General features: G+C 35.1%; 1 long non-coding RNA gene and 1 other non-coding gene across 8 annotated transcripts in view; both read left to right on the top strand.

The window, feature by feature from the left end:
- The window catches only part of LOC138841994 (uncharacterized), a 52,257-nt gene that overhangs the window by 6,097 nt on the left and 26,735 nt on the right, over positions 1 to 19,425 (top strand). For 3 of the 7 annotated variants that reach the window (XR_011376548.1, XR_011376549.1, XR_011376545.1), the window contains exons 1-2: positions 1,706 to 18,724; positions 19,200 to 19,311. This is a non-coding gene — a long non-coding RNA (uncharacterized lncRNA). Of the gene's footprint in view, positions 1 to 1,703; positions 18,725 to 19,199; positions 19,312 to 19,425 lie in introns of those variants that run through there. The other 4 variants (XR_011376544.1, XR_011376547.1, XR_011376546.1 and 1 more) reach the window with 4 other exon arrangements.
- Positions 2,428 to 2,494, top strand: LOC138842155 (small nucleolar RNA SNORD64). Its single transcript, XR_011376607.1, has one exon. It is a non-coding gene; the product is annotated as a small nucleolar RNA SNORD64 (small nucleolar RNA).

Genomic DNA, 19,425 nt, shown 5'->3' with positions numbered 1-19,425 from the left:
TGCTGCTCACTACTTTTGCCGTGCCTTCAGGCCTTTTTTGGGTGGGCGGTTAGTTTTTTGAATAGAGTTTTGTATCCCTTTTAACATCTGCCAGCCTTGATCTTGACCAGGCGGGATGACATACTTGCAGTACTGTCCTATTGACTGGGCTAGAGTCTGTCAAAGTTCTTAGGCTATCCTGCTATCCTAGAGCCTTAAACCTCCCAAGAATTATAGGCTTGAGCTACATGCCTAGCATGAAAAAAAAATGTTTATTTTTTGCCAGTCATGGGGCTTGAACTGGCTTGAATTCAGGGACTGTCCCAGAACTCTTTGGCTCAAAGTTAGTATTCTACCACTTTGAATCAAAGTGCCACTTTCAGTTTTCTGATAGTTAATTGGAGATAAGAGTCTCACAGAATTGTCTGCCTGGATGGCTTTAAAGTGCAATCCTCAGATCTCAGCCTTCTAAGTAGCTAGGATTATAGGCTTTAGCCACCAGCTTAAATTTATTTTTGGTGACAGTTCTGGGGCTTGAACTCAGAGCCTGGGCAGTGCCCCTCAGTTTTTGTGCTCAAGGCTGGTACTCTACTACTTGGAGCCACAGCACCATTTTCAGCTTTTTAGTAGTTGATTGGAGATAAGAGTCTCATGGACATTTCCTTCCTGGAGATCCTTAGATCTCAGCCTTCTGAGTAGCTAGGATTATAGGCATGAGCCACTGATGCCTGGCATGCAGGAATGTTTTTAATACTGTGTTGGAATGATTAATCTTTCTAGAAAGTTGTCAATTTGCTTTCTCAGATCCATCATAGGAATCACTTTCTATTTCAAATATAGGCTTACAAAGTATAGGCTTATTTTTAGTGCTGGGAATGTGTCTTAGTGGTAGAGTGCTTGCCTCGCATGCATGAAGCCCTGGGTTTGATTCCTCAGTACCGCATACACAGAAAAAGCCAGGAATGGTGCTGTTACTCACGTGGTAGAGTGCTAGCCTTGAGTAAAAGAAGCTCAGGAACAGTGCCCAGGCCCTGAGTTCAAGCCCCAGGCCTGGCAAAAAAAAAAAAGTATATTTTTATTATCGTACTTGAAAGTTCTTCCTCATGAATGATCTTGAAAAAAATATTAGGTTAGCAGCATGAAAACCTTAAATCTCCTTGTACATATTCATCAGAGTCCTTAGCTGACCAACTGCATTGTCATTGAGCATTAATATTTTGAAACCAATCTTTCCTAACAGTAGATGTCAGCAGTGGATTTATGCCTTCTTTGTTTATAGAGTCCAAATAGAATTGACTTCTTGCTATGAAAATTACAGATGGCAACTCTTTGTACGACTATTTCTTCTACATTGATAAGTCTGTTTTTCAATTAGTTGTCTTAGGAAGTCCTGGAAAACTCACAGAAGCATTATGCCATCCCTTTCTGCCTCATCTTGTACTTTACTGCTATCATCATTCCATCTTAAACTCATGAACCAACCTTGGCTAGCTTTAAAGTTTTTTCTCCTAAGCTTCACAGGATTTGGGATAATTAGGACCTTTTCCTGTATGAGGTTTAGGTTGTGGCTGCTTTGATTCAGACTATTCTTTCTGAAAGAAGAGATGTAGATTGTCTGTGAAACTTAAGATCTCAATGTTATTATTCTGGAAGATTGCTCTGTGTGTGTGTGTGTGTGTGTGTGTGTGTGTGTGTGTGTGTGTGTGTGTGTGTGTGTGTGTGTGTGTGTGTGTGTGTGTGTGTGTGTGTGTGTGTGTGTGTGTGTGTGTGTGTGTGTGTGTGTGTGTGTGTGTGTGTGTGTCTTTGTGACTGTCTGTGTATGTGAGTGTACTTGCTTGCCTGCCTGCCAACCTATAATTTGTGTTTTCTTTTTTTACATTTTATTTTGTTTCAGTTGAATTACATTGCTTCTATTTTAAATATACTATCATAGAGAGCTGTTAACTCATTCTTCCATAACAAGATAATATGGGCAGAAGTTTACTACCTACATTTAAATTTTTATTTATTTACTTATTTTGGTGCTGAAGATTGAACTGCTGCATCCTCAGGCCCATCCATTTTTTTCTTTCAGATGCTGATGATCAAACTTAGAATTCTGTATAGGCTGGGCAAGTCTTTTGCCATTTCCTACATTCTAGGTTTTGTTTTTTGGAGACAAGATCTTGTATAGTTTTAAATTTTCTATTTTTCTGTCCAATTTCCTCTACAGTGAGATTAGAAGTGTGCTATCACATGCCTCCCTTTTTGTTGTGTTTGATGTTTTTTGTTTCTTTGATAGCTTTTATTTAGACAGGATATAGCTATGTTACTATGACTGGCCTTAAAGTTATGATCTTCCTGCCTCAGCCTCCCGAGTGCTGGGATTATAAGCAGGCACCACCATGCCCAGTTCCCATCCCCTTTTGTATATAATTGTTGAGACATACCTTGTGGAAGACCTTGGCTGGATTTATGATGAGCTATATTTACTGAGCGTGATGAGGTGAGGCTCAATATGACTACTCTGAAGTCTAGCCTAAGTGTCAACGTAAGGACTCAAGTGGCAACTATTGCAAATATTCCTAGACTAAATTTCACAAGGTTTTTCTCATCAATATTTTTAAGACTAAGAACAATGGAGTAAGTTTTTGTTTTCCCTAACCTAGACTTGAACTCAGGGGCCTTGTACTTCTTCGGCTTTGTTCACTCATGACTGGCGCTCATAACACTGAACCACACACCCAGCCCATCTATTTTTGTCAGTTGCAGGGCTTAAACTCTGGGCATGGGTGCTGTCCCTCAGCTCTTCAGCTCAAGACTGGTGCTCTACCACTTGAGCCACAGTGCCACTTCCGGTTTTCTGTGTGGTTTATTGGAGATAAGAATCTCATGGACTTTCCTGCCTACGCTGGCTTTGAACTGCAATCCTCAGATCTCAGCCTCCTGAGTAGCTAGGATTACAGGAGTGAACCACCAGTGCCCGGCTCAGTCCATCTTTTTTGCTTGCTAATTGGAGATTGAGTCTTGTAGACTTTTTGGCCAATTTTCTCTTTGAACCATAATCTCCTCGCCTCCAATGATAGCTTTTTCCAAAACACTATAGTTGGTTCTGAATCAGTATACTTGCCTTTTGTAGAGCATACAATGTAACTTTTTTGTTTGTTTGATTTTGATTTTGTTTTTGTTGGTTGTGGGGCTTGAACTCAGGGCCTGGTAGCTGTCTTTGAGCTGTTTTGCTCAAATCTAGTGCTCTTCCATTTTGATCCACAGTGCCACTTCTGGTTTTGTTGTAAGTTTTAGTTGGAGATAAAGAGTTTTATGGACTTTGTTTCCCTGGGCTGACTTTGAACCTTCATCCTTAGATCTCAGCCTCCTGAGTCGCTAAGATAATAGACATGAGCCACCAGCACCCAGCTTAACTGTTGTTTTTATCCATTATGAATTTCAGTTGATAAAGAGTGAGGACTTGGAAGCTACGAGGTATTACTTCTGAAAATTAACATCACCCAGTTAACAATTGTGTTAAAAGCTCATCAGTGTGTTTTTAATCACTGTGAAACAATTTATTTAGTTTATAAATGTTTCTACTTCATCGCTGAGATACTGCTTCAATCTAAGATATGATGTAATCTGTATTTTTACCTGAATGCTAAATTTCCTTTCAGAAATCTTACTATAATTTTCTATGTTTGGGAAGACAAACATGGATTATTAGAGGATTTGACACATTTGTGGGAATGGATTTGCATTTTGCAATTGTTGCTAAGCCTGAGATTTTCTAAGAGTCTTGTTTTTGGGGTTTGGGTTCACTTGGGTTTGAACTTAGGGCCTTGTGGCTCACTCAGCTTGCTTGGCTTTCTTGCTCCACTATAGATCTTCCACTTGAGTCAGTCCCCCATCCCTGCCTTTTGATGGTTACCCTTGAGAAGTATTCTCATGGACTCTTTGGCTAGGCTAGCTTTGAACCTCAGTCCCCCACATCTTTAGTTCCTAAGTAGATAATACATATGAGCCACCTATATATGGCTTCCTATACATTTTTTGAATTATGACTATAATTTGATCATCCTTTAGTACTTATTCTTATGTTGCATGACTTGTTAGCTGTTAGCATTCTATGATTTTATGCTTATAGTTTATTTCTAAAAATCTGATTTTATTTCATTAGTTCATTTCTAAAATTTGGGACTATTGTACATATTAAGAATTTACCCTCTAATAATTAAGATGATAAACTTTAGATTTGAATGTCATGCGTCTTAATATGTATGTAAATAGTAATTAATAATATAGATACTAATACTGTATGTGACCATATACCAAGTCATTGACTGGTATGTCATGAAAACATTGGGGTTCAAAGAAATTCATTTAGTAGTGATGGAAGCTAGTCCTTTTCTACTTTATTTTTCATTATTTCCTCTTCTACTTTATTTTTCATTATTTACTGTTGGAAATGTTAGTATGAAAGGGTCAGAAAGTGGCTCAAGTAATAGAATACTTACCTAGTAGATATGGGCCCTGAGTTCAGAACCTCAGTACAGTGGAAGAACTGTTAGTACATTCACATCTTCACAGATTTTTTTTCAATTGATTTGCTTTATTATTATTATTATTAAGGTGATTACAGATATTGCAATAACTTGAGTCAGCTAATGAGTATATTTACTTTTACACAGTGTCTTCTGTTCCCTCACTATCTCCTAGTCCTTCCCTCCTATTTCCACCCACAAGTTGTATGGCTCACTTTTTTTTGTTGGTGGTGGGGCTTGAACTCTGGGCTTGGGGGCTGTGCCTGCGATCCTCAGCTCAAGGCAAGCCCTCTACTGCTTGAGCTACAGCACCACTTCCAGTTTTCTATTATTGGAGATAAGAGTCTCACAGACTTTCTTGCCTGGGCTGGCTTTGAACAGTGATCCTCAGATCTCAGCCTCCTTAGTAGCTAGGATGACATGTGTGAGCCATGGGTGCCCTGCTGGTTCACTTTCATCCATGGCCAGTGAGCTCTACTTCCCAGATTTGTTTGATTTTTTTTTTTTTGCCCCTGTAGTGTTTGGTTCTTTCTAATTGGGATAAATACTCTTTTTAGTGACTTACTTAGTTTATAACAGTGACAAAGAGAAGATATGAGTGTTTGGCCTCTTGAGGGCTACCATTTATATGACTTCTTTGACTTTGTGGTGCTTGGTGAAACCTGGATGACCCAGTGATAGTTCATGGTTCAGCCATTAGTTGGGCAAAAATTCTTCCTTACATGCAGTTTTTAAATACCCCTTGTCAATAAGAATTACCAGAAGAGATAAGTTATTTGTTCTGTTGGTTATGGAATGACTAGATGATTGTGTGGTTGAAAGAACCTCATGGTGATTTTCATCCCTGGGAAATGAATTCTTTAGTCCATTTATGCTATTTTATGTTAATGTAGTTTGATAAGGGCAATCAGAGCAATGAATTAGCAATAGATTGTTGAATGCATTGATGATGAAAGGAAACAAACAAGTTTATGATGTTTTTAATCAATGACAATGATATTTTGACCTTTTGGTCAAAAAAAATACTGTGTTTAGAACAGTGGAAGTGAGAAATATTTCCATGCTTTCCTTCAGAAAGTTAGACAGTGGTTTTTTTTTGTTTGTTTGTTTTTTTTTCTTGCTGGTCCCGGCGCTTGAACTGAAGGCCTGGGCACTGTCCCTGATCTTTTTTTTCTCAAGGTTAGCCCTGTATCACTTGAGCTACAGCTCTATTTCCAGCTTTTTGGTGGTTAATTAGAAATAAGAGCCTCACTGGTTTTCCTGCTCAGACTGGTTTCAAACCAAGATCCTCCAATCTCAGCCTTCTGAGTAGCTAGGGATGAGTCTTCTTCTACCTTACACCAGGTTTTTAGTTTGAGGTTTGTTTTTGTGGAGTTTTTGGTTGGTTTGGGGGCTTGAACTCAGGTCTAGGGTGCTGTCCGTGAGTTCTGTTGCTCAAGGCTAGTGCCCTACCACTTTGAGCCACAGTGCCACTTCCAGTTTTTTGAGTACAGGAACTTTTCTTCCCTTGAATCCAGATCCTCAGATCTCTATCTCCTGAGTAGCTAGGATTACAGATGTGAGCCACTGGCACAAACCCAGGTTTTGTTTTTGTTTTTGCTTTTGAGATGACAGAACAAGTTGTTTGTTTGAAAATGAAAGGGAGGCTGCAAAGGGAAAGTGGATTAGAGAGTGACTCCAACAGAGAGCCCAATGGAGCACTCTCAGCAGATAGTTTTTTTGCTAGAGGGCTCTCTCCATATCTCCTCCTTTAGGCTTTGCATTGATTTCTTGATGACCTGTATATGTATGCCCCGGATCTTCTTATTGTTAGAGCACCCAGGGCATTATGGGAAGAAATTCCATAATGGGCCACAAGTTATCAAATACATGTTTTGTCTGCCAGTTTTTAATCCCTCTGTGCCTAACAGTTCCATTTTCATTCCCTCATGTTCCCCTCTTGAATGGAAACCCTCATGGCTGTTAGGGAACAGGTGATGTCCTCGTACTTCCTGCTGACAGAAAACCATGTTGGGTATGGCAGTCTAGGATTCTCCAGGAAGGGCTATTTTGGAGGATGAGATGTATTCAATAAGTCAGTGTTTCTGTGGTAGCTTCCTTCACTCTTTGTATTGGAGGTGAAACAAAGGATACCTTATGTTTGTTAGATAAACACTCTGTCACTTGTACTGTACATTTCCCTAACCTTTCTGTGTTTGCTCTGTGGCCTATCTTGAAGGTGACACCTTATAGGTTAAGACTATTATGATTAGCAAGGTTTATTAATTCATTGTCAGTTCTTGTATAGTTATTAGAATGAGAAAAGGGCCATACATTTCTTTCTTCTTTGTTTGTTTGTTTGTTTCTTTCTTTCTTTCTTTCTGTCTGTCTGTCTGTCTGTCTGTCTTTTCTTTTTTGGTACTGTGGATCGAGCCCAAGATGTTGCGCTTGCTAGGCAAGTGATTTGCCACTGAGCTACATCCCAGCTCTAGGGCCAGCCATACATTTCTTTTTTTTTTTTTTTTTGGTTGGTCGTGGGGCTTGAATTCTGGGCTTGGGCGCTGTCCCTGTGCTCTTCAGCTCAAGGTGAGTGCTCTACCACTTGCCACAGTGTCACTTCTGGTTTTCTAGTGGTTTATTGGAGATAAGAGTCTCACAGACTTTCCTGCCAGGGCTGGCTTTGAACCGTGATCTTCAGATCTCAGCCTCCTGAGTGGCTAGGATTACAGGCATGAGCCACTGGTGCCCGGCTCAGCCACATATTTCTAAGCAGTGTTTGGTATACATTGCTGGTTCTCAGATTTTTTTTTTATGTACATCTGAATAACCTGGATGGCTTGTTATTACATTCTGCCAGGTCTCATTCTTATATAAGACCATCTGAATTAGGCCTTGGTAGGTAGAAATTGCATGGCCTGATAAAGGTGGGGGGACTACTACTTATATAAATAGAAGGGTCAGGTCATGTGAACTTGAGATGGCTTCTTAGTAGGACCGTGACAGTGTAGATTTGGAGCTGTTATCTGGAACAGCTGGGTGCCTTGTTCTACTGCAATAGTTAAATGGTGTGTGTGTGTGACAACCTTTGAGAAGCTAGATGCTTTCCCTGGAAGCATCAGGGCTGGATCAAGTCTCTGGAGTAGTGACTACTGTGATGACGACAAGTCTACTGGGTGCACAGGAAGCCGTAGTAAAATTAGCTATGCCTAGGTAAGCCACAGAAGCAGCAATGGAATTAGAGCAATGCTATGGCCTGGGGATTGTGTGAGCAAATCTATATAGTGTAGGGGTCATCTAGGATGATAAGAGCATTTCCCAATCTCAGGCTCTGATCTCTTCCCTTGGTGCATCCCAGGGCAGCATTGTTTGCAGCCAAGTGAGCTGGGGATAGTGGAGTATAGAAGTCACTGTGCATCTATCATCCCAGCTGCAGCTTTTGTTAATCTTAGGAAACTTTGGCTTTTTCAGGTATAAAAAAATGGAAATGGTTCCACTTAGGCAGGTCCAAATCCTTTATTCTATCCCTAGCCCTGCAAATCCCTAGCACTACAACTGGTTTCATCTTATTATGTATGAACTACAGGGAATTAAAAAAAGCCTGAGATTTTAGAGAAACAAGAATCAGTATAAAGTTAGCATTCTTCTTCAGTAAACTCATATATCGGTATGTATCGGTAAACGGTTTTGCAAGGAAAGGGGATGGGAAAAGTATCCCTTGGATATTGTTACATTTGTTTTGCCATATAGGTATGGAAAGTTGATTTTCAAATTGGCAGATGCTCTTGTTCCTGTATAGATGACTTATAGAATAAGAGGTGCTTATATTCAGCAGGAAGCATTCATTTTAAGAAAGTGATAGTATGTAACTTGATTTGTATAGGTATGGACAACATAATGAAATGCCTTCCTATACCGTACTTATAAATATGAATATGACCAGTGACTATTGAAAGTTCCCTTATTCATGAAGGAAAAGGCTTATTTATTATCATTTAACCAATAATGAATCTGCTATATTCAGGATTCAAATTCAACTAAATTTGACTAAATTCAAGCATTATTATTTTCCTAATAATATTCTACCAATTCCCAATTAAAATTTTACTAAATTTGACTAAATTCAAACACAATTTTAATAAAACTTATTTTAGGTTAAAAAAGATAAATTTTTCAAAAATCAATACATGCCCAAGAAAAAAATGTATTTAAACATACTATGTACCTATATTTATTTATGTAATTCATCTATTATAATGTTATCTTTAAATTTTTTTCCACTAACAGTTGGGTGCTGGTAACTCCATACTTGTAATACTATTTACTCAGGAGACTGAGATGTGAGGATTGTGGTTGAAAGCCAGCCCAGGCATGAAAGTGTGAGACTCTTCAGTTGACTACAAAAAGTCAGAAGGAGAGTTGTGGCTCAAGTGGTAGAGCATTTCCCTTGAGCAAAAGCTCTAGGACTGGCACCAAAAAATTTTTTTCTATTAACATTTCTGTTAGTATGTTTTACATACTTATGATGTAATTTATGATTAACTTGATACATATATAAGTAATTATACATGTATATTTAGTACATCAGCATTTCTTTGTACAATTAGTACAATAGCATTTCTTTGTCTTAACATTCATAATATCAATATTTTGGAAGACAGGTATACACCACTACAACCAGCCATTGTACTTACCTCATATGTGGGGATAACAGATATTTGCTACAGCTCTCAGCCATTGATTGAGGTAGCATCTCATAAAATTTTATGCCCAGACTGGTCTCAACTATGATTCTCTGATCTCTGTATGCCAAGAAACTAAGCTTGAGTCACTGTGCCCAGCTTGTATTTAACACAGTATGCACTGGTTCCCGCTATGTTGCCACAAATGATTGAGGTTTATGTTTATGCATTATATTATTGCATACACGTTTTCTTTCTCCTTCAAACTGTCCCTCAACATCTCAGTTGATCCTGGCTATTTTGAATATTGTTGCTCTAAACATAAGAAGCATGGGTATGGATTTAATGTACTTTATTAGTTTCAGTTGGCTATGAATATTTGAGTTTCTAAAGGCAATTCTCTATGGTAATACATTTATCATTGTAAGACTGTTCTTATATAGAATTTTTGTAAAATTAGCCATTATAATTAGTAATTGTCTGGCTATAGAAATGATGAAGAATATTAATATGTTCAGATCAAGTTAATTATTACCTTTAATACAACAGCTGATAAAGAAGCCAAAGCATCAAATAAGGAAACTTAGGTTTTTGACTTGAAGTGAATAGAATAAAGTCACAAGCAGCAGCTTGTAATTTTTCCTGAGGGTGAAGTATGGTAGATTTTCTCTTGTATAATGTACCAATGTCTAATGAGCTTGCCTGGGCACTGGGTTCAATTTAAATATACTATGTTTTATTTACCCAAATAATTATGGCACAAACTGATGTCATGACAAATTAGTTCATGATCCATTGTTGAAATCACACCATTACATGTATAAAATCCTTTTTTAAAATAATGGTTTCATTTAAGATAATTATATGACAAAAACTTAAATTTTTAAATTTCCAAATATTTTGATAACTGAATTTTTTGATACTCTTCCTGTATGGGGAGCATACAATTAGTAAAGGATTAAAAACTTCCTTGACATCCATTTAGTGCTCTGCCTCCAATAGATATCATAAAAATTGGCATTAGTGTGTGATTGATGGATTACCCTTATTCTTTAATATATATTATCCAAATTGATAAAATTAATATGAGTGAACAGTAGGTACAAGGAATTGCCAGAAGTGAAGTACAGGTTTGCCATTTACCAGTTATTTTTCATTCTTAAGGCATTAGTTGCTGGCCCATTTTATTTTTCTATGTGCCTAGAAACATAGACTGGGTGAACTAGTTTTACTTCAAAGTTTTCTCTTTCATCAATTAAAAATGTGCCTGTACTCTTCTGATCAGTTTCTTTTGAGTGTTTGGTGGAAAGAAAAGCTCACACCACTTCAAATACTGTGTTGTTGGCTACTCCTATCTGCTTCAGGCAAGCTCAATGGAGAAAATGACTTCCATGTTAAAATTGATTCATTTGAACTATGCCTTAGTGAAAATCTTAGAAGCAAGAGTATTGTTATTGGATAGTGTAAGGCAAAGTTTACTTCTTGTTGGGCAAAAGAGCAAGATACATCTTGTTGGGGATTGAAAATATATCTATTATTCACTGTGTTATCTATTATTCATTTAACTCAGTGTAATAGAAAAAGATTCAGAAATTATGTCTAAGACTGGGAAAGCATAATTCAACAAAAGGGTATCTAGAAAATAGTGATACATATCTTCTCGGTTATATTCAAAATACATTTTAAAGGACTATATTTTATTTCACTGTCAATTCCAAAGATGTAGGGAGATGATACTAGCCTGAAAGCAGGAAGGTATTTTTCAGATCTGGACTAAAATGGAGCCTAAAAAGATGGATTTGGAGTTTCTTTAGAAACTTAATGTATGAGAGACTCTTCTCACTCACTGAAAACTCCATCTTACTGTTACAGCTCTGCTTCTCCAGCTGAAGGCTTTGTCATCTAAAATAACTTTATAAACTTCGGACTTGATTCTCGTGCTTGTAGATGTAGGTTCTTTCACTTAGTTCTCCAGCAGATTAATGAGAAGACAATATAAGCTTTCTTGGGTTTTCTTCATAAATGTGCAAGAGCTTGTTTCAAGAATGTGGGTCAGGTGGTGAGGTGTATGCCTAGCACTGTGAAATTCTGAGTTCAGACTCTATAACACCCAAATCAAACAAACAACAATCAAAACCCGAAGTTAGCCAAAATGATATAAGCTGATAATATTTAGAGCATCTTCTGCAAGAACAAAAACTGGAAAACTCCCGCTTTTGGAGACTGCATTCATGTTTTGTTGCATCACTTCAATTTCATCCTCGTGGAAAAAAATTATATCCTCACAGAAAAAAAATCACTGGCCAGGATAATTTCAGGTAGATTTGTAAGTCTAACAAAGATAAGCTGGAGATACATCTCAAATGACTAACTTGGCATCAACTTAATTCCTAATTCTTTTGGAGATTTTTCAACCGTTTTAAACCTGGACTGCCACAGTATGCAGCAGTATGTACCCCTTGATACAGAGCTATTACTGAAAGGTGTTCTGGCAACTACTCCTCTTTTTATTCATTTCCCTGCTGTTCTTCTAGAATCAGAGTTACTTTCACTGAAGATTTATCTCAAAAATGGCAATTGAAACATAACATGGCAAGTACATAAAGACTGCCTACTGAACTGAAAGTTATTTCGAATATGTAAGATTTGAAGTATTTGATCTAATCTTCATAAAGTCAAATGGACAACTGAATTGTATAAATAAATGTGGATATAAAGAAGAAGGAAAACACTTGTGGTATTCGCTTAGAAACTTACTAGCAAAAAAAGCATGAAACTATAGATTGATACTGACCTAAACTTCATCATGCCTTTCAAATATTTAAGTTTCATTGCATGAGGTTTTGATTTGAAAAAAGCCTTTTTTGCTTTTAATTGTATACCTGTCTTTGTAAAATTTAAAATGAATTTTCTTACATATGTAATTATTTGTAATAATATGCAACAAATAATTTTATTTTCCCTGAAAACCATAATGTTGCAAAGCATCTATAAATCTTGAAATATTGGTAACTTTTCTTGACATACTTAAATATCTAAGGAAATAGTGTTTTCATAATAGTATTGAAAAATGAACGTGTGTTTTTCATTGTATTTTAGAATAATTTAAATGAAATAGATATTTTAATTTTATTTTGTATTCAGTGTCTTAATGTTTCTTGAAACATTATTGGTAAAAAAAAAACAAATGCATAGGTATTGGACATTCAACTATTAAGTTTTTTAACTGGTTGCTAAAATATAAGAGGTAGTTTTCTAGGAAATTTCTAAAATTATGCTCAGTGAAATTTGTCTTAGATTATAGAAAGCAATTTAATTTTGATTTTCTTTTTGAGTAGATAAGAGTAGTAGAAAACAAGGAGATATTTTTAAAGTTCTATGTTAGGATATGGGTGAAGTAGCCAAATATAATTGCTTTAGATTTTTTAATGTGGAAATGGATAGTTATGGGATTAGGACATAAACATTTTAATGCATAATTATTGAAACAATTAAAAGCCTGGAATCACACATATTAAAAATACTTTCTTGATATTATTGCTGTGGGTTTTTTTTCCTGGGTCCTTTTTGCAATTGTTAAATATGGAATGGGGTTTTTAAGGGTGATAATTGTATATTTGTCATAGATCTTTATGATAAATTTCCATGGAATAAGATTTCCATAGTGAAATTATAGGAAACCTGTAATTATGAAAAATAACATTGAATATTGAGTGATCATTATTTTTCTTCTTATATAATGGACAAAACGTGTTATTGGGGCTGAGAATGTGGCTTAGTGGTAGAGTGCTTGCCTAGCATGCATGGAACCCTGGGTTCGATTCCTCAGTACCACATAGACAGAAAAAGCTGGCAGTAGTGCTTTGGCTCAAGTGGTAGAATGCTAGCCTTGAGCAAAAGAAAATTAGGTACAGTGCCCATGACTGGCAAAAAAAAAAAAAGAGAGAGAGAGAGAGAGAATGTTGTGAATAGATGGCTATTTTGCATTCAATGGGTGATTTAATTACATAAATACGATACTGTGGATTGGCTCAGAAGAATTTCTAACATGGTCTGAATTAGGCAACATTAAGAAAGAAAGAACAGGGAAGATTTGGAATACTGGACCTTGAGAGACTGGTCTCACAAAGACAGTTTTACATGGTTTTACTCAGTGTGAGGCTATTGAAGATTTATATATTTCATATATTATCTAATGTGAAGGTTGACTGTATTTGCCTTTGGGAAATTGAATTGCCACACAAGGGTTCTGCAAGTTATTTCACATAAATTATCTAAAGATGATGGATATATTATATGAAAATATATATTATACTTTTCTGTAAATATGAGATTAAAGATTTTGAGGTTAAAGATTTATTATGTATGCAGACACAATTGCAAATAACTAAAAATTTTAAGATGGATCAGTATAGTTTGTAAAAAGAAGTGAGTGGGAAATTTAGTTTTTCTAGTTTTCAGTAGTCTCAGTTTTTATGTTATGTAATAGGAAATATTGTATGGAGGAATAGTATGTTAATGTTATTGTGACTAATATGATAACATGGAAATGTCTTGGAAAATTTTTGTTGAGATTTCCTGTGGCTTTCAGATGTATTTATACAAATAGAGTTTTGTATGGGACCTAAAAATCTCTATGATATCAATTTGTACTAGTAAGAGACATTTCTATATGTCAGTGATATTTGACTTCAAATAATAATGAATCATTTTTGTTGAGTATGCTTTCAGTCTAGAGGCTGTTAGCAGTGGCATATCAAGCCTGTGATCATGGGCTTGGTTATTAGGACACTGAAAATGATGTTCAAGCCCCAATACTTTTTAGAGCATCTCTGTGTAAGCCATTGAGCAGCTTATGGGAAATTTTGTTATGTGCGTATAAAGCAAGCATAATGTATAATTGCAGTGCTTTAAATTTTAGGCCTTGATTTATAAAGATGGCTCATCTACATAGCCTGAATATATAGATTTATATGCACTCAGAAACATATCCTATGTTTACATAAAATATTAGCATTAATTTATAAGAAAATTTTTGAGTTGCTGAAGACTTTTATGATTACTTAGCTATGTAATGATGAAGGTAAATATTATTTTCTGTCATAATATTTGAATACAGATTATTATATTTTAGGAATAATTCAAACAAACATTTATTTAATATACTGAGAATTCTAGACTGTGCTTATTTGGCTGATATGGGAGTATATTACGATATTTTTATAAATTCCATTTTGGAAAATCCTTTGGATTTGCAAATCTTTTCTATCATGTATTTTACAGGCAAGGATTCTGTCATTGAAGCATTCATGCGTCTATTGTCAGTCATATTTTTGGAGATATATTTTTATGGATAAAAGTATGAAGTAAGCATCTTAGTGAGTTCAGTTTAAAGAGTGGGTTTTGTTTATTTGCTTCATTTTTGGTTGTGGAAAGATTTGTAAAGTTACTTATCAGAGTATATACAACACTAACATTCATATTTTCAAAAATGTAAATTTATATTTCTCCAGTTTGACTGTCTTATCATTAAACATGCTACCTGTGTTCACTTGTTGAGTGATTTGCAGAGCTGTAGAGCCTATGATGGCTATACGAATAATACATGAGTTTCTTATGTAACTAGCTTTCAAGATTTGTAGAAACACTTTTTTCACACACTATTTTAATATTATACTACAGGTAAATGTCCTTTATGTGTAGAAGTATTAACCCCTATGATTAATTTTTTCATTTAAAATGTGTGGGAAAGTTTATCTTCTAGTATGAGATTTATACAAATACTATCTTTGTATATGTGTGAAATTTTCTATTTTGTTAAGATGGTGAAGAAACTTTTGTATGTTTAGAAGCTCCAGAAATGAGTAGAATTTTTAGACTATTTAGTCAATTTATATGTTTTATCTCCCCCCTTAGAGAGAAACTGCTGATTTACATATATTAGTGCAAGCATTTGCTTATGTTTTTACATATGTAAAGTGCTTTTGGTGGATAGGAATGTGGAAAGAAATGATGTTTAGTCTCATGTCCTCCATGGGTAATCCTCTTGATTTATTTCTGTTTCTGTTTTGTAGAGATGGTGGCCATGCATATTTTAACATCACTTGTTAAATCAGTCAAAACATTGAGCATGATTTTAAGAGTACAAATAGGTTGAGCTCACTGGTGATCCTTAAGACACATTTATAGACATTTCTCAGTTGCATCTCACATTTTTAAATATATTTGGATTGTTTACCAACAGAAGGTTTGAAAGCAAATATTTTTTCTCTGCTACCTTTTTATTTATTAGACCTTTGTTGTTACTTTATTGTATTGGTGCTGTTGTGAAAGATAAAATGCACATTTCATTAACACAATCTTTGAACTTAAATGATATTTGTATGTATATTTTCATATTATTAAAATAGAGTTGCCGAGTGCTGGTGGGTCATGCCTGCTATCCCATCTAAATCGCAGGCTAAGAACTGAGAGTTGTGGTTTGAAGCCAGCCCAAAAGAAAGTCTATTAAACTCTCATCTCCAATTAATCAGCTAGAAAAGTTAGAAGTGGAGCTGTGGCTCAAGTGGTAGAGCACTAGCCTTGAGCAAAAAGTTCAGGGACAGCACCTATGCCCTGAGTTCAAGCCATAAGACTGGCCCACAAAAATAGAAATAATAATTTTTGCTTCAGGTTTAGTTATAAGTAAATCTCTTTACATCTTTGTAAAGAGGCACGTATGTAAGAGATGTGCAATTTCTTTCCTAGACACTAATGATAAATTTCATTTTCTTTAATGTCTCTAATGTGTCTAAAGAGTCTCTATATTGCCATATTTTGTGTTCATCCATTACTTGGCAAAAACTAATATAATCTTGTAAATAATGGGATAATTAATTTTTAAAAGTTATACATCTAGTAAATTTAAGTGTCTCAAAGTAAAATTTTGTAAATATATATTTTTAATATTGTCTTCTGCAATTAAGGTGGCACTTACTAATCATTGATAAATAGGCTAATGAAGCTATACAAAATTTATGTCCTGGATGATAGAGGAGAAATCACAATACAATGAGCATTTACCTCATTTCCATAGAATAGTTGGCCATTTTCCCAAGTAAGCATTGTATATTCAAAAAGATTAAACAAAAATGACAGGTAAATTTATTGGACATTTGGCCATTATGTATTTTCCAACTTTCCAAGATACTTCTTTTTTGTCCTCATTACTGTAAGCTTTTAAAATATAAATGATTACATTATGAGATTTTTGTACTACCTCTTGGAACAATACAAAGTTCTGTATGTGTTCCCTTGGTTGCATGACAATATTCAAGACAACTTTGTAAATAATAGTCAAATACAAAAGTTTAATTTTGACATCTAGTTTTTCTAGATGGTAGAGTCTCACAGAGTATAATTTTATAAAGAAGTCATTGTGAAATTTTATGATTTTATTGTTTCTTTGATTTCTTAATATGAATTAGATGAGGTTGTATGTTTATGAAAACATGTATTTTATCCATTTATTGGATTTTCAGGAAAATCAGAAATTTTAAGAGGTATATGTTTTCAAGTTTGCATTCTCACCCAAAGCAAAGGATTATATTTTAGCCATAGATTAGTATGCATTTTATTGTATATTTAAAGCCATAATCATGATTTGGTAGTTTTATTGATGATATAGCATTATATATAGTTTTATAATCATTGTAGGAAATATTTTTAAAGAAAAACTTCTTTCTACCTCTTTGAATTAATACCATATATACTTTGGCTGCATGACAACATTCAAGACAAGTTTGTAAATAACCAATACTTCTGATACTTAAAAAAATCTAGTTTTTACAAATGCACAGAATCCTAAAGCATAAATTTGTAACTTTCCATTGTCAAAGGTCATAGTTAAGGATGGGTTCTGGTGGCTCACACCTGTAATCATAGCAACTAAGGAGGCTTAGATCTGAGGATTGTGGTTTGAAGCCAGCCTCTCCAATTAATCACCAAGAAGCCAGAAGTGGGGTTGTAGCTCAAGTGATAGAGCACTAGCTTTGAGCAAAAAAGTTCAGGGACAGCACCCAGGCCTTGAGATCAAGCCCAGGACTGGCATAAAACAAATACTTACGATGAGTCCTGCAAATGCTTTTTACAAAACAGAAGTGATTAATAATTGGTTTCTTATCCCTGTCACACTTTAGTGTTTTATTTTTTGGGAGAGATTTGTTTAGATATTCTACTTGATTAAATTTTTCATAAGAAAAATAACAAAAAACCAAAAACCATGAAATATATTTTTATATTTAGAAGTAAGAAGGCTATGGGAAAGAAGTTACTGACAGATTTAGAATTGGATCACTAAAATCATTGTTATTTTTGCTATGCTGTATTAACTCTTGCTAAAGTCATTATTACTTAAGAATGCTATAGTTACCTTTTGCACTCTTGTCTACCACAATCCTACTACATATGCCTTCCACATAGCTGGGATTTTAGGTGTGTGCCACCAAACATAGCTTGTTGAGATGGTATCTAGTTCACTAGCTATTGTTCAGAGTGGTATTTCATGGAAATACTATTGATTTCCTTCTAAGTATCTCAAGTAGCTGAGATTGGTAGCATGCTCTACTTTGTCAGCATTAGTGTTCTGTTTCTAAGCTTGCAGATATTTAAAGTAGAAAATTTTCTTTTTTATCTTTCATTGATCAATATATAAAATGAAATGTTTTTAAACAGCAGTTTGCCTAAGATAATCTAATTGAGAGAGTATGTAAATTTTCCAAAATAGCATAATGGCCTAATATGGTTTTACTGATTATAGATCTCAAAGATATGCTTAGAAGAAAATTTTATTACTTGGGGTATAAAAACATGAAGATAACTGAAATATTCACCATTGAATAGAAGCTTATTCTATAGAGATTACAGCTTATTTATGTATGTATGCTCATGAATGTAATTCATACTGAAATATTCCAACACTAAAGTGAATTCTGTAGAATTTTCAATGGGTAAATGAAATTAGCTTTCCATTACAGAAGTATGCATATTCCTTGAGTTTTTCTACCCACAGTGTTATGAGTTACAAAGTATTACACATGAGTAAGGACATTTTTATTGTTATGTAATATCACTGTTACAATATGGGTCATTTCATAGTTCTATTTGAAGTTTTGAAAAAATGTGGTAGAAAGAAAAACATATGCATACTTTTGAATTGTTACATGACAAAATATAGAAGGAATGAATGGTTTATGTGACTAGAATATTGTCTGGAAGACTATATGGATTTTTATTCTTCATGTAGAGATGAGATTAGAAAGACTGCTTCTGTCTGCATTTGAATTTTTATAAAAGCACTTACAAATGAACACTTAAACAAGGAAATGTGACAGAGACAATCACTTTGTGCTTGTTTACATCCTTGCCTATCAACACCATGGGAACATTTGGTTGTGTTATCCAACTTTATATTCCTAGCAGTATGATGAGTGATTTTGTGAAGACCATTCAACATAGAAACTTTTGCATCAAAATTTTACAGTGGAGAAAACAATGTTGATTACTTCAAGAAAGAAAGGAACAATGAAATTTCAGGTAGGAGCAAACATTCGTTAGTAAAACTAAGTTAAAATATTAGTATGTTAAAAATGCTATGAAAATGTTTATTTTTTGTTGGTTGTGGGGCTTGAACTCTGGTCCTGGGCACTGTCCCTCAGCTCTTCAGCTCAAGGTGAGTGCTCTACCACTTGAGCCACAGCACCACCTCCTGTTTTCTGGTGGTTCATTGGCAATAAGAGTCTCACGGACTTTCCTGCCCAGGCTGGCAGGAAATGTACTGATAATGCACTTGTTTAGCATTTGTGAGGCCCAGGATACATTCCTTTGCACCATATATACTGTTTTTCAAAACCAGATTACAAAATAACCAAAAATGTAACAGTTATAAGCAAAGTCACATTTCGTGGTTTAATTATTTTGTTGGTCCATTATTATGCCTGAATAATCTAGGGATATCTGAAATTATTTGTATTTGGTTTACACCCTTCTCTTGTTATATTGTATTTTTTAGATGACCATTAGAAAGCCATATTTGAAGCTGCCTTGGGGGCAGCTGGTGAAGTCATCAGGAACATTCCCTTTGAGTACCTTCATAATTTACATGTCTTCACTATAAACCATAGGTAAGAAGTTTCTGGGGGTTGGAAGCATGGCTGGTTGTTAGAATGGTAGCCACAGAGCAAAAGTATCAAGAACTGGGCTCAAGTCCTGGTCCTGGGCCAAAAAGAAATTCTGTT

This window comes from Dipodomys merriami, unplaced genomic scaffold (assembly GCF_024711535.1).
Source record: "Dipodomys merriami isolate MVZ:Mamm:240054 unplaced genomic scaffold, mDipMer1.0.p SCAF_33, whole genome shotgun sequence".
Classification (NCBI taxonomy): domain Eukaryota; kingdom Metazoa; phylum Chordata; class Mammalia; order Rodentia; family Heteromyidae; genus Dipodomys; species Dipodomys merriami.
This window is presented reverse-complemented; position numbering and strand designations above follow the sequence as displayed.